Genomic DNA, 27,610 nt, shown 5'->3' with positions numbered 1-27,610 from the left:
CATTTGGGATTTGTGGACCTTTGAGAGATTTTAGAAGAGTGTGCAGCATGGGCCAAGGCCAGCCACCTGGAAGGAATAGCCACTAAAAGAGCTTTGGGCCCTTGCTTGTTTTGGGTGGGGTGCCTTGTGTTAGTCATTTAATGGAAAGCTTAGATTTGGTGCCCACCTGCACATGCAGGATGAGTTGCAGGAGACCTCACCAAAAAGCAACGGTGGCTGCCAGACTTTTAGACCTCTAAAGAGGTGCCTCTTCAACCTTTGCCCTGCAGCCAGATAATTTAGTTCCTCCCCATATATACCTGGCACTTTTGAAATGCTGTCCCTTCACTGGAGCTTAGGGCAAGTGTTTGTGAGTCTGCTCAGGCCCTTTAAGAGGACACCTCAGTCTTCAGCAGCCTTCCTCTCTCCGGGACAGAGTCCCCACTGATTTTCACAGCCCAATGTTTCAGGGACTCCTGTTCCTGGCACTGGTGCTCTGGGCTGGGCAACCTGGTGTGGGCTGTGGTACCTCCAACAGCCAAGATATCCCTCCTGATCTTGAACTGCCACACATGAGTGTGAGACCATCACTGGCCCTTCTACCAGTCTCAATGAGGCTTATTCTTTACATCTTTAGTTATAGAAGTTCTGTTCATTTCAGCTTCAGATGGTTCCCAAGGATGGTTGCTCTATAAGTTGTAATTTTAATGTGGTTGTGGGAAGAGGTGAGCACAGCATTTCCTTAGTGTGCCATCTTGACTGAAAGTGCCTAGATTTGTGTTTAGTATACTTACTCTGCAGGCTGCCATGTGAGGGTGGATTAGAGGTGAACTACTTGGTAGGAGGTAGGAGGGTAATTGGATCCTCTTGCAGGACCACATAAAGAGATGTTAAAGAGAGGTCTCACCTAAGACAGTGTGGGAAAAGGGAACAGTGGGTAGATTTAAGGGAGATTTAAAAGGTAAATACGTAAGGCTTAGTGGCTAGTTGGATATGAATGACGTAAATAATCTTTTATATATCCCAAATTCTTTCTTGGAGCTAGAGGATTCGATGAAGTAACATCCTAGTTATTGAAGGTCTTTGGGCAGGGGCTAATGGGCCACCTCTCAGAGATTCTATGAAGGAGAATCCTCCACTGGAAAAAAAAATGTTGAAGTGCATTAACCTCTAAGGTTGATGCAAACATTCTTTAATTATCTTTCTTTTTTTCTTTTTCTTTTTCTTTTTTTTTTTTCAGCAGAGGAGGGGCAATTTATTGCATCTTTGGGCATCCATTGGCCAAAAGTGCCCTTTTAATCAACCTGAAGAGGCCCATGTTTGCCCTGAGGGTCACATTTCACTCAATCTTTATTTTTTACGTTTATGTAAATTTAACATATAAAATATATACAAACACTCCCACTTATTCACAACTGAATACAAAACAAATATAAGAATCAAATCCATGCTTTTGCAGCTGGTCACCCTTCAGAGCAGATATTTATTTTTAGTTATATTTATTGATTATACTATTGCAGTTGTCCTGATTTTTCTCTCTTTGCCCCTCTTCTCCCAGCACCCCCCACTCCCTCAGGCAATCCCCCCACCATTGTTCATGTCTCTGGGTCCTGCTTATAAATTCTTTGGCTACTCCATTTCCTATACTATACTTTACATTCCCATGGCTATTCTGTAACTATCTATTTGTACTTCTAATTTCCTCACCTCTTCAACCTTTCCACCACAATCCCCTCCATCTGCAAACCATCAAAACACTCTGTATCCATGATTCTGTCTCTGTTCTTGTTTGCTTAGTTTGTTTTTTAGATTCAGTTGTTGATAGATCTGTATTTTTTGCCATTTTATTGTTCATAGTTTTGATCTTCTTTTTCTTACATAAGTCCCTTTAACATTTCATTAATAATAATGGTTTGGTGATGATGAACTCCTTTAGTTTTTTCTAGTCTGCAAAACTCTTTATCTGCCCTGTGATTCTAAATGATAGCTTTGCTGAGTAGAGCAATCTTGGCTGTAGGTCTCTGCTTTTCATGACTTTGAATATTTCTTGCCAGTCCCTAGTTTTAGCCTGCAAAATTTCTTTTGAGAAATCAACTGACAGTCTTATGGAAATTCCCCTGTACGTAGCTAACTTCTTTTGTCTTGCTGCTTTTAAGATTCTCTCTTTAACTTTAACCTTTGGCATTTTAATTATGATGGGTTTTGGAGTAGGCCTCTTTGCATCCATCTTTTTTGGGATTTCTGTGCTTCCTGGACTTGCATATCTATTTCCTTCACCAAATTAGGGAAGTTTTCTTTCACTATTTTTCCAAATAGATTTCCAATTTCTTGCTCTTCCTCTTCTCCTTCTGGCACACCTATGATGCGAATGTTGGACCTCTTGAAGTTGTCCCAGAGGCTGCTTATGCTATCCTTATTTTTTTTTAATTCTTTTTCCTTCTTGTTGTTCTGATTGGTTATTTTTTGCTTCCTTATGTTTCAAATCATTGATTTGAGTCTCTGCTTCATCTGCTCTACTAGTGTATCTTTCATTTCTGACTGGATCTTTTTTCTGCTGCTGAGGTCCTCCCTAAATTCCTTGAGCATCCTTATAACAAGTGTGTTGAACTCTGTGTCTGATATACAGCTTATCTCCATTTTGTTTAGCTCTTTTTCTGGAGTTTTGATCTGTTCTTTATTTGGGCCATGTTTCTGTCTCCTCATTTTGGCAGCCTCCCTGTGTTTGTTTCTGTGTATTGGGTAGAGCTACTTTGACTCCATGTCTTGGTTCTGTGGCCTAATGTGGTAGGTGTCCTGTAGGGTGCAGTGGTACAGCCTCCCATATCACCCAAGCTAGAAACTCAGTGTGTGCCCTTAATGTGGGCTGAGTACATCCTCCTCTTGTCGTTGAGCCTTGGTTGCTGTTAGAAGATCAATGGGAGGGATTTACCCAGGCCAGTCAGCTGCAAGGACTGGCTATTACCACTGATGCCCTATTTCTGCCCTCTGTGGAGGATCAGCTGTGCAGGGGCAGGGTGATGGTACTCTGATGTGGTCTGTAGCAGTCCCCTGGGTGCGCTGGTCCTGGGGTTTCCTGGGTGGTGCAGGCCAAGGTCAGCCCCAACCTGCATTTTGCCCAGGACACCCTGCCTGAGCCATAAAGCAACCTGAGATGGCTGCTGCTTGTGCTGGGCTTGGAGATTCCCAGGTGAAGCCAAGCTGTGAATCTAAGCTGGCTGCTGGTAGTATGGGCCCTGGAGCTCACTGGGGCCAGCTGTTGCTTCTTGGATAGGATTTAGGAAGTTGTGAAGCATAAGCCAAGACTAGCCATGCATAGAGAAAAGCAGTTTGGGTGGGCTCAAGTCTCTGGGGATCTCCAAGGTGAGTCAGACAGTGTTAGCCAGGCTGACAAGAGTCTCAGCTATGGCACCATCTTGCTGGCTCTGTGGGGGGAGGGTTTAGAAAAAGAGACAATGGCCTCTGCACGCCTTGATGCCAGACACTTTAGTTTCTCCCCATATATCACTGGTGCCTTTCAAGCTGCTGCTCCGGTGCTGGACCTCGGAGGGTGTGATTCTGAGTAGGTGAGTTTGTGTGTGGGTTTCTTAAGAGGAACTGCTTGGGGCTTCTCCAGCAGTTTCATCCACTGACTCAGTCCCGTCGGTTTTTGCAGCCAGAAGTTGAGGGGATTTATCTTCCTAGCGCTGGAACCCTGGACTGGGAGCCCTGGCGTGGGGCTGGGACTCTTGGCTCCTGAGATATGCCTCCCGAATTTTTATCCCACCACATGTGGGTGTGGAACCAGCACATTCCATTTCTGGGCCCCTCCTACCAGTGTGCATGGATGTGGTTTTTTTTATTCTGTATTTGTCAAAATTCCATTCAACTCAATTTCGTAGTTGTCAGACTTTTTTTTTTTTTCCCTTTAAAAAATTTTTAAATTTATTTGTTTTTTTATTACAGTTGTTCCACATTTCCCCCCATTGCTCCCAAGCACCCTGCCCACTCCTTCTCCCACAGTCAATCCTTAACCTGTTGTCCATGTTCATGGGTCACTTATACTAGTTTCTTGACAGTTGTCATACTTTCTGATGGTCTGGGTGATGGTTGTTCTATGTTTTAGTTGTAATTTTGATATGGTGTTGTACAGAGGCAAGCCATTCTGCCTACGGCACCATATTGACCAGACGTTCAGATTTTTAAATTTTCTAATCATCTTTACTAACTTGAGTAATGAGTGACACCTGATCTGTCCCCCTACCTTGACTGTCACAAAGTTTCCCTCCTTCTGAAAAAGCAAAGCTTAGGGCTGGATAAGGATTTCTCAAGGCTTCTTTCCCAAGGAGTCAGGAGAGATGAGTTGCCTAAGCTGTGCTACCTCGTGCACAGCACTGGCAAGATTTTTAGGAACCACTGACCAACTGCTACACCTGTTTGGAAACCAGAAGCATGTAATGTGAAAGCCTTCTTCTTTGTAGTTTGTCATCTCCTTTCTTGTCTTTTTCCTCGATCAGGTTATTGTAAAGAAAAATCATTCTAAGGTTAGGTGATGTACTTGGAGTAAGTCAGAAGGTTCAGGTAGCATTGTATAGTAGAGTGTCCTTTTGGGAGACTCAACCATATTAACCCGAATGCAATTGAAAATATATTCTTAAGGACAAGACTTCCATGCTAAATTCTAGAAGCCTGATATGATTTGTGAGTTGGAGAAAGAGCATATTATAGTTTACCCAAGCAACCTTCTTTGGTACCATTTTCTAGTTGAAATAGATTTTATAGTCAAGCATCTTATTGAACTTTTTCTATTCTTTTACATTTTATGAGGCATATTATCAGGTCAAAAATTTATTGTGTATTTACTATATATCATCAGACAGCATGATATATCAGGAATTATATTTCAGATTTTCTTACTGCACCAGATATTTTTTATGATGTCCTCAGTGAAATATATGCTAATTTTTGCTGATTGTAGTGTCTTACGGCATCTCTTCTTTAAAAATATCTTATTAGCCAACATCAGGTAAAGTTAATTATTTTATCTTATTCTTTTCTCAGTTGTGTAATTAGAAAAAGATATGAAGCACTACTTCTATTAATATTCCAAGTGCCATTTTTCACAGACCTAGAACAAATACTCCAAAAATTCATATGGAACCAAAAAAGACCCCAAATAGCAAAGCAGTCTTGAGACAGAAGAACACAGCAGGAGGAATCACAATACCTGACATCAAACTATACTCCAAAGCCACTGTGATCAAAACAGTCTGGTACTGGCATAAGAACAGACATATAATTCAATGGAACAGAATAGAGAGTCCAGAAATAAACCCAGGTCTATATGGTCAACTAATATTTGATAAAGGAGGAAGGAATATAAAATGGAGTGAGAAGAGCCTCTTTAACAAATGGTGCTGGGATAACTGGACAGGGATGTGCAAAAAGATGAAACTAGATCACCAACTTACACCACACACGAGAGTAAACTCAAGATGGATCAAAGACTTAAATGTAAGCCGTGACACCATAAAAGTCCTAGAGGAAAACATAGGCAGGAAAATTTCAGATATTCCATGTAGCAATATTTTCAAGGATACATCTCCTAAGGCAAGAGAAATAAAGGAAAAAATAAACAAACGGGACTACATCAAACTAAAGAGTTTCTGCGCAGCAAAAGAAAACATCAGCAAGATGAAAAGGGAACCAGCCATATGGGAAAACATATTTGCCAATGACATCACAGACAGGGGACTGATCTCCAAAACATATAAAGAGCTTACACGACTCAACATAAGAAAACAGACAACCCAATTAAAAAATAGGCAAAGGAACTGAACAATCACTTCTCTGAAGAGGACATACAGAAGGTCCATAGACACATGAAAAAATGCTCAACATCATTAGCCATCAGAGAGATGCAAATAAAACCCACAATGAGATACCACCTCACACCTGTCAGAATGGCCATCATCAACAAATCAACAAACAACAAATGCTGGCGAGGATGTGGAGAAACGGGAACCCTGCTGCACTGTTGTTGGGAATGCAGACTGGTGCAGCCACTATGGAAAACAGTATAGAATTACCTCAAAATACTAAAAATGGAACTGCCTTTTGAACCAGCGATTCCACTGCTAGGATTATAGCCGAAAAATCCTAAAACCCTAGTTCAAAAAAACCTATGCACCCCTATGTTCATAGCAGTACTGTTTACAATAGCCAAGTGCTGGAAACAGCCTAGGTGCCCGTCTGTGGATGAGTGGATCAAAAAACTGTGGTACATCTACACAATGGAATACTATGTAGCAGAGAGAAAGAAGAAACTCCTGCCATTTGCGACAACATGGATGGAACTAGAGAGAATTATGCTTAGTGAAATAAGCCAGACAAAGAAAGCAAAATACCATATGATATCACCCAATACAGGAAACTAAAGAGCAACATAAACAAATAAATAGGACAAGGAGCAGAATAACAGTCAATGGGGGGTGGGAGGGGGAGGGAGAGAAAGGGATAAGTAAGGGAAGGGTTTAGTCAAGGAACGTGTATAAATGACTCATAGACATGGACAACGGGGAGGGATATGATTGTGGGAGAAGGGGTGGGCTGGGTGGGGGAGAGCAATGGGGGGAAAATGGGACAACTGTAATTGAAAAATCAAAAAATAAAAAAATATATATATATATATTCCAAGTGCCTTACATATTTTAGTTCATTTAATCCTCACAATAGCCTTAGGAATTATTATCTCCATTTTTCAGATGAGAAAAGTGAGAGTGCCCTGCCCAAGTGACAGAACCAATAAGGATTGAACCAAAATTAAAACCTAGTCAGTCTTAACCACTAGACTATAATGATTAAAACCACCAAATTCTTGTAAAATATTGAAGGACTGCAGCTCTCTCCCTGCAGCTGTCGTCATCTTTTTCTTTTTTTAAGTCATCTACAAAATTTAATACTTAAAAAATAGATTATGATTACTTAGAATACCAAAATACTATGTCATAGATGTCCCATCAGAAACATAGCTTTCTTCCTGCCTGTTGCTTTACTTTAAAAGTATATGGTACTCATAAAATGTTACCTAGTTTTTTGTAAGTGCTTAAGTGGCTATACTTGACTCCTCATGGTTAGTTGCTTTATGGGAAAGGATTTACTATGTGAGTAAAATAATAATTGAGTAATAGATAGGGTTGCCTCCATCAGTTTTACAAACAGGGTTTTTGTTTTTTTGTTTGAATTTGTTATTTTTCCCAATGGAACAAGTATTTTATGTGGCATTTGGAACTTAACTTTTTAAATACTTTTCAACAGTTTGCATGAAATTTTAAACTATCCTTTTGGGTAATTTCTTATAACTTAAAGCCCTGATAGCATTTTAAAAAACGTTTAAAAACTGAAAGGCAACAAAACCTCTTTATTTTTTTTAAATTATTTATTTGTTTGTTTGTTTGTTTATTTTTAGAGAGAGGGGAAAGGAGAAGGAGAGGGAGGGAAACATCACTGTGTGTTTGCCTCTCACTCACGCCCCCAAACTGGGGACCTGACGTGCAACCTAGTCATGTGCCCTGACTGGGAATTGAACCAGTGACACTTGGTTCACAGGCCGATGCTCAATCCACTGAGCCACAGCAGCCAGGGTTGAAACAAAACCTCTTAATGTGTAGCTTTAGATATACATTTAAATATTCCAGAACCATTCCATAAACACCTCTTTCCCTTCCTTCCTTGCCTCCTTCCTTCCTTCTTTCCTTCCTTCCTTCCTTCCTTCCAATGAGGCAGAGGATGGATGGACTGATCAAAGAGATAGAGGGAGGAAAGTTAAAGTTCACCATCATTTTTACGGTGGAATTTATTTCTGAAAATTACATTGTAAATTGGGCTTAGGGAAAAAAACAGGTTTGGGAAATCAGACAAATTTGGTTTATATGATAGCTGTGTTACTGCCCACCTGCATGATTGTGGGTCAGCTCTTTGCTCTTCCTGAGCTTTAGTTTTCTCATCTGCTTGTAGGACTGATCATGACAGAAGTACTTGGTACATAGAAGTGCTTAATAGTTGTGAAGTTGTTTTTATTTCTCCCCAAAATACTCTTGCTTTCTCCTCAAATGTTTGATATGCCAGTCCTAAAATGTGAAATAAAGTAGAAAAAATTTTAAATGCTTATTAGAAATGTCAAATAAACAGAACAATAAAATATAAATCCAGAAAGTTGATGGGCTTCCTACACAACTTTTAACTGAGGGTATGAAACATACAGGGTACAGGACTCTAGGGTGGCCAACAGTGACCAAAGATGACAAATAGTAGCAATGAAACTGATAGATCCAGTCCCCCAAAGTCTGCTAATTATAGCAAAACAAAGGGACACTGGATTTCTCTTGTAGTTCCCACATTTCTTAGATAGTTCTGGAAACTATTAAGTTACAAGAAAGGAGAAACCTCCACTGGAATAGGCTTGATGACCCTGCTTCAGAATCTCTCATGGACCTGTCCCCTGAGACAGTGTTATTACTGCAGTTTAGCTGAATAAGAGCTGTTGTGATTCAGCCTTTCCTACAAAAGGCTGTGACTAGTGCCTTTTTTCTTGTTCTTAATATAAATAAAACAAACTGTGTTTTATTTATAACTGGATTATTAGATTTTACAGCTGCATTATCTAATTGGGTAATAACCACTAGCCACATCTTGTTACTTATATTTATGTTTATTAAAATATAATTAAAGATTTAGTTCCTCAGTCTCATTAGCAACATTTAAGAAGCTACATGTGGCTGGTAGCTACTGTATTGGACATGTAGATACAGAACATTTTTATCATGACAGAATATTCCATTGGACAGAACTGCTTTGAGGAATCAGTTATTTTAGGGGATTTATATTGTCTTCTGCGGGCACAAAAGTTATATTGGTCTTTATGAAACTTGACCAATACTTAAGAAGGTTACCCCTTACAGAATGATGGTTTCACTCTAGGTGATGGTGGTATGAAATTACTGAACACACTCTGATCTATAAAACCTTTGTGTGTGTGTGTGTGTGTGTGTGTGTGTGTGTGTGTGTCTTTTTAAATTCTTATTCTTTTACAGCTGTCCCAACTTTTCCCCAGTTGCTCTCCCCTGCCCCACCCACTCCTCTGCTCCCAGAGTCAATCCCCACCCTATTGTCCATGTCCATGGGTTTGGGGTAGATTAAAGTATTGTAGTTAGCAGACTGACTACTTTATCAGCCTGCTAATCAGTAACTTGTAATGACTACTGTTTTGGAAATGATTGGCATTAACTCTCCCTCACTCTGTAACTGAGTACTCTGTACATTGCTTTTTATAAAGAACTATCAAGGCTTCCTTTTACTCAACAGACTTTTGGCTTGCTCTTCTTTCTGTGTGCCTACTAACCTAGCACTTTATCTAAAACATGCAGTAGTTACTAAGAACATGTTTGAATGAATGAGCCAAAAGTGATTTTTGCATTTGACTTTATAGGATTCCCAGGTTAGGGAAATCAAGCTTTCCTCAGCAAAATTCATGTAGTAAAATTTCACGCCCCAGGTTATGTGTTCTATTAATCAGCTGCTTTTTTCCCCCTAATATGAGGCTTAATCCAGGGGTTTCCTAAATAGAGAGCTATATAAGCTCTGCCTCAGTTTTCTTTTTCCATGTCCACATTTTGTGTCTTATTTACCTGGAGTATCTTCTTAAAGCTGCTCACTTGAAACACTGAAAGAAAACACCTGACAGTCTTCTGTCTCTAGCATGTCCTTTGGCAGTGTACTGATTGTCAGTGTTAAATTTCAAGGAGTGGGTATCCTTAAAAGAATGTCATTACGTTGCTGACCTTGATGTTGGAATAATATCATTACAAATAGCAGCTTTAAAAAATTATTCTGAAGAATACATTACCATGTGTTTATTTTCTCAACAAATAATCATTGAGGAACTTCTGTGGGCCAGACATTATCCCATACATGCAAAGTTAATGATTTGAACCAATGATTAAAGAATTGCACATTATTAGGTTATCTGGGTGTTTTTAAAAACTGAGATTGATAGCTTTCAACATATGTTTTAGCATCTGTTATAATTTCTAAAAATGTAATTATTTATATTTGAAAAGAAACTATAGTCCTCATCTTTTAAATTAGCTGCATGCACATTTTAAAATAGTTTTCCATATACTGGAATTAGTTGGCAGAGTACAGTATTCAAATACACAGCTAACTTACCCCCAAATAATTAATGTCTGCTCTTAGGATTTCACTAATGAGATCCTACAAAAATTGAGTCTTATCAGCTGCTGCTGCACTGGCATTTCTTTAATGTAGTCTGTGTATCTCTTTATTTGAGCCCAAAGTGGTTTTTGGAGCTCAGTTTTGTTTTGTTATTTGACATGAAGTTGATGTCCCCTGTGGTTTGCCATTTGGTGGTTATATTTGACTTTGGTCAGTCCCAGCACAGTACTGACGCCCAGGTGGATTAGGGCCCGTCCTTCTAAGCTGTTGATGCCTGCTGCCAGGGGATGATCAAGTGAGTACTAGGTTGAGCCATAAAGAGGCTACTCACTTGACAAGGCTGGTTCACAGTGGTGTTTTGTGGCATCTGTATTTGTAAACTCCAGTATTATTTCCCAGTTTCAAGATGATCATCTCTTCTTTTAAGTCCTTTCTTTTCCCACTCTCATCTGTATTACTAGTCACAAGCCCTAGGGGGAAAAAAGAGGTAAGATTGAAATTGCAATTGAAATAGAAAGATAAATTCCATTTATTTTGGTTTTAATACTTTAATTCAGCAAACATTTTTTGAACACTGACTATCTGCTGGGAATCAGGCAAGTACTTGCTAACTTCAAGGACTCCTGGTCTTCAAGAAAGACAGACATGGGGCTGGATTCTTAGGAGCCCATGTGATAGATGCTTGTGATACAAATATGTAAAGGTTTAATGAAAGCCTCCACCTGGAGGAGTCTATGAGAGGGTCACTAAGATTTTGAGCAGAGTTTGAAAGAAGAGTAGTTGTGTGCCAGCTTATAAGCAAGGGAAAGCATTCTAGGTAGAAAAAAAGTATGTAGAAAAGAGCTTCATAGAGAACTGAATGTTCAATTAATTAAAAGTAATTAATTCAGGGTGGTTTAAGTGCCGAGCGAAAGGGGCAGAGTGGGGAAAATGAGAGAGTGGAGAAGCAAGACTAGATCATAAGTGGCATGTATATATTACAATGAATATATCTTAACTATAGGAAATGGAGAGCCACTGAAGAACCATCATCTGTGATCCTAATCATGTACCATAAAAGATGTTTAAAGATCATTCTGGGTACCTATGCGATGATTGAAAGCAGTGAGACTTATGAGCAGCCCAATATATTCCTGTCTTACTGGAATAAAGAGCTGATTATACTCATTAGCATACTACACTTGTTCAAATCGTCGTCGGCAGCTGTCCGTCTCGAGAGACGATGGTGTAGCTTCCTAAGAGTCTATCTGCACCGCCGAGAATAGCTGTGCAGTCCGACTCAGGAGTGACACGGTATCTGTCTCCTCCCATGTTGGTTCAAATAGATCATTGTTAAGTGCCTTTAATCCCTGCCACGCTAACATTGTAATGATTGTCAGGTCTTAAAGCAAACATTTGCTGTGACATTGTCCCTAGTGTGTCTTCAGTGATAGTATCTTTTAGTAGACCTCTGTGAGTATTTATTATTTTGAGTTTTTGAATATGCATGCATCTTTAAAATGTTGATCTTTAGAAGTAATATTTTTCTATATTTTCTATATTTGTTACACAAGCTTGTAAGTTTTAAGAGTCTCATATTAATTATTTTCCTTCTGAGGTGTTCTAAACACTCTTTTGGCTTCTTTGAAGTAGATTCATTAAATTATTCCCTTTTAATCCAATTTCATCATTTACTTTTCAGAATGTGATATAGGGCCTTACCTGTAAGTTCAAAGACATTTAAAGCAGGGAAAAAGTAAAATAATAGTGTGGTTCAGTCAAACATGTTTGTCCCAAAGTACTTTTTTAGTATCTCAAAAGGTAAAATTTTTTTTTTTTGCCTTTCAAATTGTTGACCTATTACACTTTTTCCAGTTTTTCCCCTGTTGCTCTCCCTTGCCCACCACCCCCCATTCCCAGAGTCAGCCACCATCCTGTTGTCCATGCCCTTGAGTCATTTATACCTATTCCTTGACTAGACCTTTGCCCTTCTTTTGCCCCTTATTCCTATCCTTTTATACCTCTGATCACTGTCAGTCTGTCCCTTGTTTCCATGCCTCTGGTTCTATTTTGCTCATTTGTTTGTTTTGTTCATTAGGTTCCTCTTATAGGTGAGATCATATGGTATTTGTCTTTCACCGCCTGGCTTATTTTACTTAGCATAATATTCTCCAGTTCCATCCATGTTGTACCAAAAGGTAGGAGTACCTTCTGCCTTCTTTCTTCCTGCTGTGTAGTATTCTATTGTCTAAATGTACCAGTTTTTTGATCCACTCATTTACTGAAGGGCAATTAGGACACTTTCAGCATTTTGCTATTGTAAATAATGCTGCTTAACATAGGGGTGCATAAGTTCTTTTGCATTGGTTTAAGGATTCTTTGGGTATAATCCCAGTAGTGGAATCACTGAATTGAAAGGCAGTTCCATTTTTAGTTTCTGGAAGAAATTCCATACTGTTTTCCACAATGGCCTGCACCAGTCTGCATTCCCACCAACAGTGCACCAGGCAGTTCCATTTTTAGTTTCTGGAAGAAATTCCATACTGTTTTCCACAATGGCCTGCACCAGTCTGCATTCCCACCAACAGTGCACCAGGGTTCCCTTTTCTCCACATCCTTACCTACACTTGTTTGTTGATTTGTTATGATGGCCATTCTGACTTGTGTGAGGTGATATCTCCTTGTGGTTTTAATTTGCTTCTCTCTGATGGCTAGTGACGTTGAGCATCCTTTCATATGCCTATGGGCCCTCCATATGTCCTCCTTGAAGAAATGTCTGTTCAGGTCCTTGGCCCATTTTTTAATTGGTTTGTTTGTATTCCTGGTGTGGAGTTGTATAAGTTCTCTATATATTTTGTAGATCAAACCCTTGTCTGAGGTATCATTGGCAAGTATGTTTTCCCATATGGTTGATTCCCTTTTCGTCTTTTTTTAGCCATGCAGGAACTTTTTAGTTTTGTGTAGTCCTGTTTATTTATTCTTTCCTTTATTTCTCTTCCCTAGGAGATATATTGCGAAAATATTGCTGCATGTGATATCTGAAATTTTCCTGCCTATGTTTTACTCTAGGACTTTTATGGTGTCATGGCTTGCTTTTAAGTCTTTTGTCCATCTTGAGTTTATTCTGGTGTATGGAGTAAGGTGGAGGTCTAGTTTCATTTTTTTGCATGTCCCTGTCCAGTTCTCCCAACACCTTTGTCGAAGAGTCTATTTTCTTTTTTTTTTCCCCCCATGGACATAATTTTAATTACTTAGAATTTCAATTCTGATATGTCACCCACTCTCTTAATATTTCCTCCTGCCCACAGTCTTTTTTTTTAATATTCTTTATTGTTTATGCTATTACAGTTGTCCCAATTTCTTTTCCCTTTGTTGCCCTCCACCCAGTGACACCCCTCCCTTTGTTCCCCCCCTTAGTCCATGCCCATTGGTTGTGCATATAATTCTTCTCAACATCTTGCCATCTATTCCACTCCCTCCTACTATGCTTCTTAATTTCTGTACCATCTCCCTCCGTTTCCCCCCGTCCCCCTCCCCACTGACCTCCCCCCAAAATGATCCCCATACCTATAATTATTTTCCGACTCTCGTTGCCTACTTAGTCTGCCTTTGCCCTAGCTTATGTTGTTGGTTATTGTGATACAGTCTTCATTTTAATATTCATAGTTTTGATCATCCTTCTCCTAAACAAGTCCCTTTAACATTTCATATAACAGTGGTTTGGACCTGATGAACTCCTTCAGTTTTACTTTGTCCTGGAAGCACTTTCTCTGCCCTTTTATTCCGAATGACAGCTTTGCTGAATAGAGTAATCATAGTTGTAAGTTTTTGCTATTCATTACTTTGATATTTCTTTCCAGTCCCTTCTTGCCTGCAGAGTTTCTGTTGAGAAATCAGCTGATAGTCTTATGGGGACCCCTTTGTACGTAATTCTTCTCTTCTCTCTTGCTGCTTTTAAGATTCTCTCTTTATCCTTAATTTTTGACGTTTTGATTATAATGTGTCTTGGTGTGGTTCTCCCTGGCTACCTGGACCTATAAGTCTTATCTTCTTCCCCAAGTTAGGGAAGTTCTGCTTCATTATTTTTTCACATAATTGTTCAATTTCTAGTTCTTCTTCACCTTCTGGCAGCCCTATGATTCGGATGTTGGCCCACTTATAGCTGTCCAATAAGTTTCCAAGCCTCTCCTCATTTTCCTCACTTCTCGTTTCCTCTTTCTGTACTGGTTGACTGTTTGTTCCTTCCCTGTGTTCCAATTTGTGGATTTGATCCCTGGTTTTCTTTTCCTCACCACTTGTTTCATATGTGTTTTTGTTCATTTCAGCAGGACTAGCCTTCAGTCCTTCCCCGTCTTGTTTAAGATCTGCTGTCAGGTCTGTAAGCATTCGTATAATCAAAGCTCTGAACTGAGTCTCAGAAAGATTTCCTATCTGCTGAGCTTTTAGATTAGATATTTGCTGTCTGGTCAGCTATATCAATGGGATCTCTATCATGATCTGTGCCATTCTGACCGTTTTGTGTTTACCTTGGCTTCCTGGGCAGGGCTGTCACACCTCCTACGCTATAGGGGATGGAGCCCTGTGCACAACCAGGCGACCCGTCTCACCAGGCTATGGCGTTTCTGCGGGGGTGGGGGTCCAAATGGATTCCTGCCATTCACTCTCCGCTGAGAGACCAGGAGGCTCCTCCTCCATTGCCACCCCCTCCAGGCCTCACAGTCCAAGGCAATGGAGGTCTGCCTTCCCCAGCTTTGGAATCAAGCTGACGAGTCTAGTCTGCAGTTGAGGGTGCTCCCCAAAGCTTTTCACCTCCCCCTAAATACGGGTGTCTCTGCTTACTGCTGTCCTGCCTCCGTCGCTGCTGCTGCCGCGGACAGCACAGCTTGACCTCTCCTCCCCGGCTTCGCCCCTCCTACCTGTCCAGACAAGCACCGCGTCTTTATAACTTCATACGTTGGACTTCCATTTATTTTCTGGAACTTCTGGCTTTGCCGTAGTTGTATTCCTTCTTAGTTGTGGAGGGAGACAGCATGTCAGTCTAGGCCTCCATCTTGGCTGGAAGTCTCCTGTGTTTGTTTGCTTCCATGTCCCAGGGAGAACTGTCGCTCCTACTACATTGTAAGGGACGGAGCCTTAGGTATTCATCAGTAACGGGCAACCTATTTCACCACATTGTGGCGCTGTATGTGGGGGAGGGGTCTCAGAAGGAACAATGCCGCTTGCCCAGCACTTACCCTTTTCCAGGCACTTCTCCCACTTCCGCACCGGACTAGCGCCCCTCTAGCTGCTGCCCTGGCCGTCATTCCCGGAGTGGGTGGGTCTGCAGATGTTCTAGGTCCATGGGGGCCCTTTAAATAAGTGGACTCTGCTTAGGGACCGGCAGTTTCTGCCTCCTTCCCAACCCCCACTGGTTTGCACAGTCTGAATCAATGAGGCTTGATTTTCCCCAGTGCTGGGACAGTGGGCTGCACAGTGTGGTGAGGAGCTGGGAACGCTCCCCAGGTGTCCCTCCTGAGTTTTTTTAAAACGTGTAACTGCGCTTTCCTCTAGCCTGCTGCTGTTGCCGCTGCTGCCACCACCGCACTGCGTCCTCTCTGCCCTGGTCCCGCCCCTCCTACCTGTCTGGATGAGTATTTCTTCTTTATATCTTTGGTTGCTGGACTTCCATGCACTTTGATTTTCTGGAATTTCTGGTTGTTTCTAGTTTTGAGGTAGTTGTATTCCGTCTTAGTTGTGGAGGGAGACGCAGCGTGTCTGTCTACGCCTCCATCTTGGCCGGAAGTGAAGGGTCTATTTTCATTCCATTTTATGCTCCTGCCCCTTTAGTCAAATATTAATTGACCATATAGACCTGGGTTTATTTCTGGGTTCTTTATTCTGTTTCATTGATTTATATGTCTATTCTTATGCCATTACTATACTGTTTGGATTACCATGGCCTTGTAATATAGTTTGATATGAGGTATTGATATCCCTCCTGCTTTGTTCCTCTTTCTCAAGATTGCTGAGGCTATTCAAGGTTGTTTTATGGCTTCAGATATATTTTTGAAATATTTTTCTTAGATCTGTGAAATATGTCATTGGTATTAATAGGGATTGCATTGAATCAATAGATTGCTTTGGGTAATATGGATATCTTAATGATGTTAATTCTTCCAATCCATGAACAGGGTGTATGCTTGCATTTTGTGTGTGTGTGTGTGTGTGTGTGTGTGTCTTCCTTAATTTCTTTCTTGTATTCTTTGTTTTCCGAGTACAAGTCTTTTACCTCCTTGGTTAAGTTTATTACTAGGTACTTTATTTTTCTTGCTGCTACAGTATGTGGGAATTTTTTTTCTAGTTTCTGTTTCTGATATTTCACTGTTGGTATACAAAACTGCCTTCGATTTCTGAATATATAGTTTGTACTCCACTCTTTGGCCAAATTCACTTGTTAGGTTGAGTAGTATTTCATTGGCCCCTATTGGGTTTTCTATGTACACTATCATGTTATCTACAAATAATTTACTTCCTCCTTTCCATTTCGGGTACCTTTATTTCTTTTTCTTATCTTATTGCTGTGGCTAGAACTTCCAAGACTATGTTGAATAGAAGTGGAGAAAATGAACACCCCGTCTTATTCCTGATCTTAGGGGGAAATCTTTTAGTTTTTGCCCCTTGAGCGTGATGTTGAATGTAGGCGTCTCGTATATGTCCTTTATTATGTTGAGGTATGTTCCCTCTAATCCTACTTCGCTGAGCGTTTTTATCATCAATGAGTGCTGTACTTTATCGGATGCTTTTTCAGAATCTTTTGATATGCTCATGGGATTTTTTTGTCTTTCAGTTTGTTTATGTGGTGTAACACATTTAGTGATTTGCGAATATTATACCATCCTTGCATCCCTGAGATGAATCCCATTTGATCATGGTATGTGATCTTTTTAATGTATTGCTGGATCTGGTTTGCCAATACCTTGTTAAGGATTTTCACATCTATGTTCATCAGCAGTATTGGAATAAGTTTTCTTTCTTTATTGTGTCTTGACCTGGTTTTGGAATTAGGATAATACTGACCTCATAGAAAGAGTTCAGGAATCTACCCTCTTATTGAATTTTTTGGAATAGTTTCAGAGCATAAGAGTTTTTTCTTCCCTAATTGTTTGGTAAAATCTGCCTGTGAAGCGATCTGGTCTGGGGCTTTTCTGTCTGGGGTTTTTTTTATTACTGTTTCAATTTCACTAGTTGTTATTGGGCTACTCAGGCTTTCTCTTTCTTCTTGGTTCAGTTTTGGAAGATTTAATGTTTCCATAATTTGTCCATTTCACCCAGGTTGTCAGATTTCTTGGCATATAGTTGTTTGTTATAATTTCTTAAATTCTTTTGTAATTCTTTGTATTGGTTGTGATTTTTCCTCTTTCATTTCTGGTTTCATTTATTTGGGTCCTCTCTTTTTTTCTTGATGATCTGGTTAAAGGCTTGTTGATTATGTTCATCTTTGTAAAGAACCAGCCTCTGATTTTATTGATTCTTTGAATTGTTCTTTTAGTCTCTATGTCATTTAATTCTTCTCTGATCTTGATTATTTCCTTTCATGTACTCACTCTGGGCTTTGTTTGTTGTTGTTCCTCTAGTTTTTGTAGATGTAGGGTTAGTTTGTTTATTTGAAATTTTAAAAATATTTTAATGTAGGCCTTTATTGCTATGAACCCATAGGTTTTTGGCTGTTGTGTGTTCATTTTCATTTGTTTCCAGAAACTTTTTTATTTCTTGATCTCATTGTTAACCCATTCATTATTTAATAGCGTGTTATTCAATCTCCATGAATTCGGATATTTTTGAGTTTTTTCCTTGAGGTTGGTTTCTAGTTTCAAGGCATTGTAATCCAAAAAGATGCTTGATATGATTTCAGTTTTCTTGAATTTGTTGAGCTTTGTTTTGTAGCCTACCATGTAGTCTGTCTTTGAAAATGTTCCATGTGTATTTGAAAAGAATGTATATTTTGCTTTTTTGGGGTGAATTGTTCCATATTTATCAAGTCCATATGAACTATTGTTCAATGCCACGATATCCTTCTTGTTTCTTTGCTTGGAGGATCTATTTATTGTTGACAACGAGGTGTTAAAATCCCTATTATGAATGTGTTGCTGTCGATATCTTTCTTGAAGTCTTCCAAGATTTTCCTTATATATTTGGGTGCCCCTTTGTGGGTGCATATACATTTATCAGGGTTATATCTTCTTTATGGATTGTTCCCTCAAATATTATGAAATATTCTTCTTTGCCTCTTTTTATGGCCTTTGTTTGTGCAGTCTGTTTGGTCTGATATAATAAGTATTGCTACCCCAGCTTATTTTTCATGTCCGTTGCTTGAAATATTTTTCCATCCCTTCACTTTCAGTCTGTGTAGATCTTTTGTTCTGACGTGGGTCTCTTGTAGACAGCGTTTATGTGGGTCATGTTTTCTTATCCATTCAGGTACCGTATGTCTCGATTGGAGCATGTAATCCATTTACATTTAAGGTTATCATTGATAGATACTTACTCCTTGCCATTTTTTCTTTCTGTACCTGTGTTCCCTTCTCTCTCACTCTTTTTCGCATCTTCTTAAAGGAGTTTCTTTAGCATCTCTTGAAATGCTGGCTTGATGGAGATATATTCTTTTAGCCTTCTTTTGTTTGGGAAACTCCTTATTTCACCTTCAGTTTTGAATGAGAGCTTTACTGGCTCTAGTAGTCTCAGTTGCAGGCCTTTGCTTTTCATTACTTAGAATATTTTTAGCCATTCCCTTCTGGTCTGTAGTGTTTGTGTTGAGAAATCCACTGATAGCCTTATTGGAGCTCCCTTGTATAATTAGGTCTTTCTCTCTAACTGCCTTTAAGATTCTCTCTTTGTCTTTGAATTTTGCCATTTTAATTACAGTGTGCCTTGGAGTGGGCCTGTTTGGTTCATCTTCATTGGGACCCTCTTTGCTTCCTGGAATTGCATGAGTTTTTCTCTCACCAAGTTAGGGAGGTTTTCTGTCATTACTTTTTCAAACAGGTTTTCTATCTGTTGCTTCTCTTCTTCTCCCTCTGGTATCCCTATGATACTGATATTATTACATTTCATGTTGTCATGGATCTTTTTTAAACCCTGTTCATTCTTTTTCCATCTTTTATCATTTCATTGCTTTGTCTAGGAATGTTTTTCTATCTAGTCCTCCAGATCGCTGATGTGATCCTTTGCTTCATCTAGCCTGCTTTTAATTTCTTCTCTTGTGTTCTTCATTTTAGATATTGTGTTCTTGTTCTTCATTTCCTCCCTGCTCATATTGTTGGTTTCTATGTCTTTGTTCATGCTGTTGTATTTTGCAGTAAGTTCTTTGCAGCTTGCCTGGAGTTCTTTATAGTTCTCACTGAGCTGATTTAGCTTCTTTGTAACTATTATTTTGAAGCCAATGTCTAATAGTTTGCTTGCCTCAATTTCATTTAGCAGTCTTTCCGGGGATTCCTCCTTTCCTTTTCATTGGGGGTTGGTTTTTTTGTCTCCCTATTTTTGGTGACTCTTCTTGTTTGTTCCTGCTTCTTAGATCTGTTTTGACTCCCTGTCTTCATGGTGTGACCTTCTGTGGTAGAAGACCTGTGGGATTCAGTGGTGCAGTCTCTTGATCTCCTGAGCCCTTTATGCCATCTTTTTGGGCTGTAATTGGTTTTAGGTTGTTTTTGCGTAACTCTTTGGTGGGTCCTCCCTCCAGCTAGCTGATTTGAGAGTCACTCTGCCCACCACATCTTGTATGCTGTGTACAGGTCTGCCCCTTGTTATGTCAGATCATGTCCCAGTCTGGACCTAGGCAGCCCGCTCCAGACTACCTGTGATCCACAGTCTGTGACTGTCTCCTTCAGTTGTTAATCTAATCAATGTGTAATCAGCAGTCAGGTTTAAGCACCACAGGTGGGACAGAGTAATTCCTGCAAACAGTGGTATTGCTTCCCCTGAGGCCGATGCCACTTGGAGTAGAGTGGTCTGTCACAAGGCAAATTTAGAACACAGTCTATTTTTATCTTGTTAGAGAGCTGGTATGCCACAAAAATATAGAATATGAGATGTTACTCAGGCCTGCTCAAAGTGAAATTAACAGGATTAAAAGTTTAAAATAAAAACAGTGAAGATACCAAGCTTTCAAAACATTGACCCAGTCAATTGGTATTAAGTTAGGAGAATTTGTCTTTCTTGAATGGAAAAAATAAATAAAAGTACAAAACACTTTTAGACTTGGGAGATTAGCTTGACCTACTTGCAAAGACTGTGGAATGCCTATGCTATCATTTGGAATACAAAAACTTCTCATTTTCATGGAGAAATCTTAGCTCCCAGGAGATCATATTCCACTGTTTGAGAAGAGAATTTCCTTGCTACCTTGGCTGTTCATTTTTATTTTGTAATAATGACCAACCGCTCTTTGTCCTTCAGTCCATCAGTGATTTACTCCATAATTGTGTAAAAAAAGAATACACAGACACATTATAAAAGGCTAAAGATGTTATAATGAAACGTGTTGAGAGAACACAGGGTAAGTGAAGATGGCTCCCAGTGTGGAGTTGCGGTATATAGAGTAGGGGGGGCTTCAGTTGAGAATGGCCATTTGAGCTTTGCTTAGAGCTGAATGCCTATACTAAGGCAGAAATGTACAGATAAATACAAATTTGGAACATATTAAGAGAACAGGAAGTGAGTGATTTGTGTGGTGGGACTGAGAGCCTTGACCTGCTGGCTGAGTAGTTAGGACTTTATACGTTGTAGAAAGTGCATGATCAGTCCTTTTGCACCTCTTCTGATACTCATTAAAGAGCTGCCGGTGACCTTGACCTTATGACAGTTGCCAGTTCCAAGGTAATAAAAGTAAAAACTCTTTGGGAATCCTTCATTCCTTCCATGTCTATGATTATTTTTGTTTGTTCTAATTTGGAGAAATAGGTAGAAAATGGCACTCATAAAGGCTTTTCTAATGTCCACATTGAATGGGGGAAGAATAGGTCCATGTTTCTAGTTTTTTCCCTCCCTCCCTCCATTCCTCTCTCAGACAGACCTTTGCTTGATGTCCTAGGTTTACAAATGAGAGAAAATCTGTGCTGCCCTCAATGAACAGTCGTGTAGGGAATTCAGAGAGACTCAGTAAGATACACTCTTCAGAGACAGAATATTTTAAGCTAAGAAGAAAGGGAAATCATTCCTGGAAGAGGGTCAGCATGAGCACAGACAGAGTATGAAGTAGCCAAAAGTGCTAGCGGAACTGCAAGCAGTTTGTTAGCTTTGACTTGAACATGCAAGGGGAAATGCTACAAGAGAAAGAGGTACAACCAGAGCTGGGTCATGAAAGGCTTGCAAAGAAAATTCTGTCTTCAGGATCGAGTTCAAATTGTCAAGGACAATTTTTTAAGTAGAGGGACGCCATAGTCAACTTTGGTGTTTGAAAAAGAAAAAGTAATGGCTACCGTGGTAAAGGAGGCAAAACTGGAGATGGTGGTAACGGGAGACTGGCACAGTAATCAGGCAAGGATGATAAGGAGGTGCTGGTACATTTTACTGTTTCTAACCTTTATTGCCCTTCGTGTATGCAAGATCTTAGTCAGCAACTGGAAAATGAAAGTTTGTTACAAAGCATATTTCTATTATCTTGTAAATAAACTATGGGATGACTCCGGAAGGGAGGCCTCACCACCACAGGAAAAGTTAAGCAAATGCTAAGCCACTTAGATCCTTGGTAATGTTAAGGGTACAAAGGAATGGGGAGAGGTAACTGAAAACTGAGTTTATGGTTGTTTTTAAGAAATGGATTATTGATTTACTTTATTGAGATATAATTTATATACCATAAAAGACACCATTTTAGAGTGTATAATTTAATGAGTTTGAGTATATTCACAGAATTTTAAAGCTATCACCTGTATTTAATTCTAGAACATTTCATCACCCTAAACTGAAACTCACTAACAGTCACTCTATTTTTATTCTCCCCTTCCCCTAGCCCCTGGCAACCATTAATCTACTCTCAGTCTCTGAATTTATATATTGCTGGACATTTCCTATAAGAGGAATCATGATAAGTGGTCTTTTGTGACTGGCTTCTCTCACTTTGCCTAATGTTTACAAGTTCATACTGATTTTAGTATGTATCAGTACTTCGTTTTTTTTATGGCTGAATAATACTTGATTGTATCACTATAAAGTTTGTTTATGTATTTATTAGTGGATGGACTTTCCATTTTGGGGCTATTATGAATAATGTTGCTATGAACATTTGTGTACAGGTTTTAGATTCCCACTAGCAATGTATGAGGGTTTAAATTTCTCCATATCCTCATCAATACTTGTCCATATTTATTATTATAACTAGTTTACTGGATGTGAAGTGGGGTCTCATGGCTTTAGGTTGCATTTACCTAATGAGAAATGAGCATCTTTTCCATGTGTTCATTGGCCATTTGTATATCTTATTTGGAGAAATGTCTACGCAAATCCTTTACCCACTTTTAATGGGTTAGTTTTTTTATTATAAGAGTTATTTATAAATTGTGAATACAAGTCTCTTTCCAGATATATAATTTACTCATACTCCCATTCAATGGGTTGTCTTTTCATTTTCTTTTCTTTAAAGTATATTTTATTGATTATGCTGTTACAGGTGTCGCAGTTTTTTCCTTTTGCTCTCCCCCTCCCCGTACTCCGCTTCCCTCCAGCAATCCCAACCCCCTTAGTTCATGTCCATGGTCATACATGTAAGTTCTTTGGCTTCACCCTTTCCTATTTTATTCTTAACATCCCCCTGTCTATTTTGTACCAACCATTTATGCTTCTCAATCCCTGCACCATTTCCCCATTTCTTCCCCTTCCCCCTCCCAGCTAATAAATGATCCCCACATCTATGATTCTGTTCTTGTTGTTTGTTTGCTTAGTTTGTTTTTGTTTTTATATTTTGCTGATAGTTGTGAGTTGTCATTTTATTTTTCATAGTTTTGATCTTTTTCTTAAATAAGTCCCTTTAATATTTCATATAATAAGGGATTGGTGGTGATGAACTCCTTAGGCTTTACCTTATCTGGGAAGCACTTTATCTGCCCTTCCATTCTAAATGATAGCTTTGCTGGATAGAGTAGTCTTGGTTGTAGGTCCTTGATTTTCATCACTTTGAATACTTTTTGCCAGTCCCTTCTTGCCTGCAAAGTTCCTTTTGAGAAATCAGCTGATAGTCTTATAGGCACCCCTTTTTATGTAACTCTCTTCTTTCCTCTTGCTGCTTTTAAGATTCTCTCTTTATCTTTAACCTCTGGCATTTTAATTATGATGTGTCTTGGTGTGATACTCTTTGGGTCTATCTTGTTTGGGATTCTCTGTGCTTCCTGGACTTCTATATCTATTTTCTTCACTAAATTGGGGGAGTTTTCTTCATTATTTTTTCATGTAAGTTTTAAATTTCTTGTCTTCCTCTTTTCCTGGCACCCCTATGATTCAAATGTTGGTAAGTTTAAAGTTGTCCCAGAAGTTCCTAAGCCTCTCCTCATTTTCTTTTCAATTGTTATTTCTTCATTCTGTACTGGTTTACTTTATCTCTTCCTTACATTCCAAATCGCTACTTTGAACTCAGGCTTCCTTCCCTTCACCACTGGTTTCATGTGGATTTTCCTTTGTTTCACTTAGCAGAGCCTTCACCTCTTCCCTTATGCATTTGCTGTACTACAGCTTGCCTGTCAAGTCTGTGAGCATCGTTATCACCAGTGTTTTGAACTCTGAGTCTATTAGGTTGGCTGTCTTCTTGTCACTTAGTTCTCCCACTGGAACCTTGATCTGCTCCCTCTTTTGGGCCACACTTCTCTGTCTCCTCAACTTGACAGCCTCCTGTCTTTGCTTCTGTGTCTTAGGTAGAGCCGTTGTGCCTGTTACATTGTAAGAGGCGGAGTCTTAGGTATTTATCAGTGCAGTGCATCCTGTTTCACCACATTGTGGCACTATATGTGGGGAAGGGATCATAAAGGGGACATTGCTGCTTACTCAGCACTTGCCCCCTTCCTGGGCACTTCAACTGCTTCCCGTATGGGCCTGGCACCCCTCTAGCTGTTGCCCTGGTTGTGGTTCCCAGAGTGGGTGGCTGTGTGGATGTTCTAGGACCATGGGTGGGTGTGTGGATGTTCTAGGACCATGGACGCTGCTAAGAGACCAGCAGTTTCTTCCACCACCCCAACCCCTATTTGTTTTCACAGTGAGAAGCAATGAGGCTTTATTCTCCCCAGTGCTAGAACCATGAGCTGCGCAGTCTGGTGTGGGGTAGTCTGGTCTGGGGCTGGGATAACTCTCCAGGTGTCCCTCCTGACTTTTATGTGTGACTGCTCTTTCCACTGGCCAGCCACCACCACTGCCTTGCCACTGTCACACCACTGCCACAAGGCGTTCTGTCCACCCCGGCTCTGCCCCTCCTACCTGTCTGAATGAGTATTACTTCTTTGTATCTTTTTTTGTTGGCTTCGTGCAGTTTGATTTTCTGGTAGTTCTGGTTGTTTTTAGCTTTGAGGTAGATGTAATTCTTCTTTTGGTTATGGAAAGAGGCAAAGCTTGTCTACCTATGCCTCCATCTTAGCCCAAGTCCCCTCACTTTCTTGAACTAGTCCTTTGAAACTCTGAAGTTTTTAACTTTATGAATTCTAATTTAACTTCTTTTGTTGCTTGTGCTTTAGGTTTCATATCTAAGAAACCATTGCCTAACCAAAGGTCAAAAAGATTTATGTTTTCTTCTAAGAGTTGTATAATTTTTGCTCTTTATATTTAAATCTTTGATTCATTTTGAGTTAATTCTTTTGCATGTAGATATCCAGTTGTCCCAGCACCATTTGATTAAAAGATTGTTCCCCGTTGAATTATCTTGGTGTCCTGGTCTAAGTTGATTGACCATAAATATAAGGGTTTATTTCTGTACTCTAAATTCTGTTCTGTCCACTTCTGTTTCTATTTTTATGCCAGTACTCCTCAATCTTGATTATTGTAGTTTTCAGGTAAGTTTTGAAATCAGGAAATGTGAGTTCTTCAACTTTGTTTTTGTTTTTGTTTTTGTTTTTTCAATATTTTGGGGGAGGGGGACACTCTAGATCCCTTGTATTTTCAATATGAATTCTAGGATGATCCTGTCATTTCTGCAAGAAAGCCAGTTGAGATTTTATAGGAATTACAAAAATTTTTAGATCAGTTTGTTAGTATTTTCATTTTAACATACTAAGTCTCTAATCCATACATAAAATATCTTTCCATTTTTTTGGATCTTTAATTTCCTTTTGCAATATTTGATTGTTTTGGGTATATAAGTCTTACACTTCTTTTGTTAAATTTATTTCTAAATACTTTTTCTTTCTGATGATGCTGTGAGTGGAACTGTTTTCTTAATTTTTACATTGCTCTTTGCTAGTGTATAGAAATACAATTGACTTTTATATTGACTTTGTATCTTGTAACCTTGGTAAACTGGTATGTTAGTCCTAATATTTTTTTGTGGATTTCTTAGATTATGTCACCTCTAAATAGAGATAGTTCTTTTTTTCCACTGTTTTTACTTTTTCTCTTTCCTAATTTCCCTGACTAGATCCTCTAGTACAAGGTAGAACAGATGAGACAAGAATGGAAATCTTTGTCTTGTTCCTGATTTTAGATGGGAAACATCCAGCCTTTTATTATGAAGTATGATATTAGCTCTTGGTTTTTTGTAGGTGCTCTTATCAGATTGACACTGTTCCTTTATTTTCCCAGTTTGTTCAGTATTTTTATCATGAAAAGACATTGTATTTTATCAAATATTTTTTCTGCCTCTATTGAAGCAATCATGTGAGGGATATTTTTTCTCTTTATTCTGTTTACATCGTATATTATGTTGATTTTCAGATGTTAAACCAATCTTGCATTTCTGTATAGCAGCGATTTTCAACAAGTGTGCTACAAGAATTTTAAAACATGCATTACCTGACTCTTTAGTCGGGGGCATTGAATTCTTTTCCCTCAGATTGTCAAGTTAAAAAAACAACAGGCAATGCAACAGTAGAGGTCCAGTGTGAATACCCTGTCTTCAACCATAAATATATAGGTCACATAACAGAGTTCCATCTTATTGGCTACATTGCATAATAAGGTTGTGTCTGATTGATTACTTCTTGGTGCCAAAAATCTTTATATAATACAAGTATAGGCACCTGATCTTTTAAAACTATGGCGTAAAGGGGGTAGGTAATTATTATTTTTTATATCAATCAAAATTATACCATTTTTTTTTTCATTTCAAGTTTTTAATGAAAGTTGTATAGAAGATTACATTATTCTTGCATCTTCTCAATTGTTTCTTCCTTGTATTTGCCCTTTTCCTTTCCTACTTGGCGAGATTTGGCTTTACGTTCAAGGATCTTTTTGTGGTCTTTGTCCAGTTTTAGTCTGGTAATAACCACTTTGCTGGGGTGAATGTCCATGTGAACAGTTGTACCATTAGCTTTTTCCCGTTGTACTCGTTCAATGTAGAGGACATATTTCTTTCTGTAAACCTGGACTACTTTGCCAATCTGCTGCCCTTTGTAATGTCCTCGTACAACCTGAACTTCATCATCCTTTCGGATGGGCATGGATCGAACATTGTACTTCTGTCTCAGCTCTTTGGAAAGAGGAGAAGACATAATCTTCCTGCGAATGTGGGAAGGTGCATTGAAATGCCTTTTACGGTTCTTGCTCCGGTCGGAAGTCACAAAGGGATTGAACTTCATTTTGACTGCTGGCGCCTCAGCGATGGCCACCAAAATTATACCATTTTTGTCAGATTGGCAAAAAATATATATTTTGGTGTGCCACAGAATTTTAGTTTATGTATGGTATGAAATGAAAAAGGTTGAAAATTGCTGGTGTGTAGTCCTTTTTATATGTTTCTGGATTCAGTTTGCTAGTATCTCATGAGGACTTTTTGTGTCTACTTCTCTTGTAATGTCTTTGTCTGGTTTTTGGTATGTAGGTGATATTGACCGCATAGATTTCAAGTTAGAAGGTATTCCCTCCCCTTCTATTTTTTGGAAGAGTTTGTGAAGGATTGGTTTAAAGTTTGGTAGAATTCATCAGTGAAGCTATATGGCCCGGACTTTTGGGGGGGGGGGTTAAATTAGTGATTTATATCTTTTTTTGTTATAGATACCTATACAAATTTACTACTTTTTCTCTCTTAGCCCTAAATATTTATTCCTTTAGTCATTCAAGAAATATTTATTGAACTTCTATTACATTCAGGCCCTGCTCTTGATATAAAAATACAGTGATGAATAAAAAAACACCCAGGCCCTTTTAGAGCTTAGCATTCCATTATTCTTTCTCTTATTCTCATGCTATGTATATATATTTTTGTTTATATTTATATGTAATGTAGCCCTAATACTTGTTTTAAAAATTGGTACATGCCATTGGTGGAGAAATGGGATTC

At 39.1% G+C, this 27,610-nt stretch overlaps 1 protein-coding gene and 1 pseudogene across 3 annotated transcripts in view; one reads left to right on the top strand and one right to left on the bottom strand.

Annotated features, from left to right (window-relative positions):
• Positions 1-27,610, top strand: part of PEAK1 (pseudopodium enriched atypical kinase 1) — a 257,702-nt gene that overhangs the window by 193,613 nt on the left and 36,479 nt on the right. The gene's annotated exons all lie outside the window — the stretch shown is intronic.
• Positions 26,444-26,931, bottom strand: LOC150015613 (large ribosomal subunit protein uL24 pseudogene; annotated as a pseudogene).

This window comes from Furipterus horrens, unplaced genomic scaffold (assembly GCF_987537825.1).
Source record: "Furipterus horrens unplaced genomic scaffold, mFurHor1.1.pri manual_scaffold_3, whole genome shotgun sequence".
Lineage (NCBI taxonomy): Eukaryota > Metazoa > Chordata > Mammalia > Chiroptera > Furipteridae > Furipterus > Furipterus horrens.
This window is presented reverse-complemented; position numbering and strand designations above follow the sequence as displayed.